The sequence below is a fragment of the Bison bison genome, unplaced genomic scaffold, assembly GCF_000754665.1.
Source record: "Bison bison bison isolate TAMUID 2011002044 unplaced genomic scaffold, Bison_UMD1.0 scf7180017864297, whole genome shotgun sequence".
NCBI classification, from domain to species: Eukaryota; Metazoa; Chordata; class Mammalia; order Artiodactyla; family Bovidae; genus Bison; species Bison bison.
Window position 1 is genome coordinate 4,980,525 of NW_011494869.1, and position 3,373 is coordinate 4,983,897.

The window sequence follows — 3,373 nt, forward strand, 5'->3', positions numbered from 1 at the left end:
ATGGCTGCAGTCACCATCTACAGTGATTTTGGAGCCCAGAAAAATAAAGTCTGACACTGTTTCCACTGTTTCCCCATCTATTTCCCAGGAAGTGACGGGACCGGATGCCATGATCTTTGTTTTCTGAATGTTGAGCTTTAAGCCAACTTTTTCACTCTCCACTTTCACTTTCATCAAGAGGCTTTTGAGTTCCTCTTCACTTTCTGCCATAAGGGTGGTGTCATCTGCATATCTGAGGTTATTGATATTTCTCCCGGCAATCTGGATTCCAGCTTGTGTTTCTTCCAGTTCAGCGTTTCTCATGATGTACTCTGCATAGAAGTTAAATAAGAAGGATGACAATATACAGCCTTGACGTACTCCTTTTCCTATTTGGAACCAGTCTGTTGTTCCATGTCCAATTCTAACTGTTGCTTCCTGACCTGCATACAGATTTCTCAAGAGGCAGGTCAGGTGGTCTGGTATTCCCATCTCTTTCAGAATTTTCCACACTTTATTGTGATCCACACAGTCAAAGGCTTTGGCATAGTCAATAAAGCAGAAGTAGATGTTTTTCTGGAACTCTCTTACTTTTTCTTGCATCCAGCAGATGTTGGATATTTGATCTCTGGTTCCTCTGCCTTTTCTAAAACCAGCTTGAACATCAGGAAGTTCACGGTTCACATATTGCTGAAGCCTGGCTTGGAGAATTTTAAGCATTACTTTACTGGCGTGTGAGATGAGTGCAACTGTGCGGTAGTTTGAGCATTCTTTGGCATTGCCTTTCTTTGGGATTGGAATGAAAACTGACCTTTTCCAGTCCTGTGGCCACTGCTGAGTTTTCCAAATTTGCTGGCATATTGAGTGCAACACTTTCACAGCATCATCTTTCAGGATTTGGAATAGCTCAACTGGAATTCTATCATCTCCACTAGCTTTGTTCGTAGTGATGCTTTCTAAGGCCCACTTGACTTCACATTCCAGGATGTCTGGCTCCAGATGAATGATCACACCATCGTGATTATCTGGGTCGTGAAGATCTTTTTTGTACAGTTCTTCTGTGTATTCTTGCCACCTCTTCTTAATATCTTCTGCTTCTGTTAGGTCCATACCATTTCTGTCCTTTATCGAGCCCATCTTTGCATGAAATGTTCCCTTGGTATCTCTAATTTTCTTGAAGAGATGTCTAGTCTTTCCCATTCTGTTGTTTTACTCTATTTCTTTGCATTGATCGCTGAGGAAGGCTTTCTTATCTCTTCTTGCTGAACTCTGCATTCAGATGCTTATACCTTTCCTTTTTTCCTTTGCTACCTTAAAGAATGTAAATGTCTACCTTAAAGAAATGTAAAAAGCAGACACATTACTTTGCCAACAAAGGTCCATCTAGTCAAAGCTACGAGTTTTCCAGTAGTCATGTATGGATGTGACAGTTGGACTGTAAAGAAAGCTGAGTGCTGACGAATTGATGCTTTTGTGGTGTTGAAGAATACTCTTGAGAGTCCCTTGGACTGCAAGGAGATCCAAAGAGTTCATTCTGAAGGAAATCAGTCCTGAATATTCATTGGAAGGACTGATGCTGAAGCTGAAGCTCCAGTTCTTTGGCCACCTGATGTGAAGAACTGACTCACTGGAAAAGACCCTGATGCTGGGAAAGATTGAAAGTGGGAGGAGAAGGGGATGACAGAAGTTGAAATGGTTGGATGCCATCACCAACTTGACAGACATGAGTGTGAGCAAGGGCCAGGAGTTGGTGATGGACAGGGAAGCCTGGCATACTGCAGTCCATGGGGTTGCAAAGAGTCAGACATGACTGAGCAACTGAACTGAACTGACTGTCTATCTTGGCAAATATTCATATACACCTGACAATGTTTATTTTGCTGTTGTTGGATGGACTGTTCTATAAATGTAAGTTAGGTAAATGTGGTAGATAACGTTACTCAAATCTATGTCCTTCCTTTTTTGTCTGCTTGTTCCATCAATGATTAAGAGACAAGTGATGAAATCTCCAACTGCGGTTGTCAATTTGTCCATTTTTCCTACATTTCTATCAGTTTTTGTTTAACGTAACTTGAAGATCTGTTAATAGGTCCATAAACAACTAGGATTATGATATTCTCTTGATAAAACTGACAGCTTTATCACTTTATTTATAAAATAACTTTTTATCCCTAGTAATATTCTCAAAAATCTACTGACCATGCTGATCAGGAGAAAGACAACACAAATTATCAACACAATACCAGAAATGAGGGGTGATAGCACTACAGATCCTACAGATAGGAAAAGTATTATAAAAAAATAAACAACCCTACACACACAAAAAAACATATTTCCCAACATATTTTATGAAGCTAGCATTACGTTAATACCAAAAAAGAATAACATGATAAGTAACGTGGAAAAATACACATTACCATATGTAAAATAGACAGCCAATGGGAATTTGCTATGTGATTCACGGAACTCAAACCCAGGCTCTGTGACAACCTAAAGGGGTGGGACAGGGTGGGAGGTGGGAGGGAGGTTTGAGAGGGAGGGGACATAGGTATACCTATGGCTGAATCTCTAGTCTTTCCCATTCTATTGTTTTCCTCTATTTCTTTGCATTGATCGCTGAGGAAGGCTTTCTTATCTCTCCTTGCTATTCTTTGGAACTCTGCATTCAAATGGGTATATCTTTCCTTTTCTCCTTTGCTTTTCGTTTCCCTTCTTTTCACAGCTATTTTAAGGCCTCCTCAGACAGCCATTTTGCTTTTTTGCATTTCTTTTTTTTGGGGATGGTCTTGATTCCTATCTCCTGTACAATGTCATAAACCTCTGTCCATAGTTCATCAGGCACTCTATCAGATCTAGTCCCGTAAATCTATTTCTCACTTCCTCTGTATAGTCAGAAGGGATTTGATTTAGGTCATATCTGAATGGTCTAATGGATTTCTCCACTTTCTTCAATTTCAGTCTGAATTTGGCAATAAGGAATTCATGATCTGGGCCACAGTCAGCTCCCGGTCTTATTTTTGCTGACTGTATAGAGCTTCTCCATCTTTGGCTGCAAAGAATATATATTATATTATATATTATATTATATTTTGGTGTTGACCATCTGGTGATGTACATGTGTAGAGTCTTCTCTTGCATTTTTGGAAGAGGGTGTTTGCTATGACCAGTGCATTCTCTTGGCAGAACTCTATTAGCCTTTGCCCTGCTTCATTCTGTACTTCAAGGCCAAATTTGCCTGTTACTCCAGTTGTTTCTTGACTTCCTACTTTTGCATTCCAGTCCCCTATAATGAAAAGGACATCTTTTCGGGGTGTTAGTTCTAAAAGGTCTTGTAGGTCTTCATAAAACTGTTCAACTTCAGCTTCTCCTGCACTGCACAACCGCCAAATTTGGC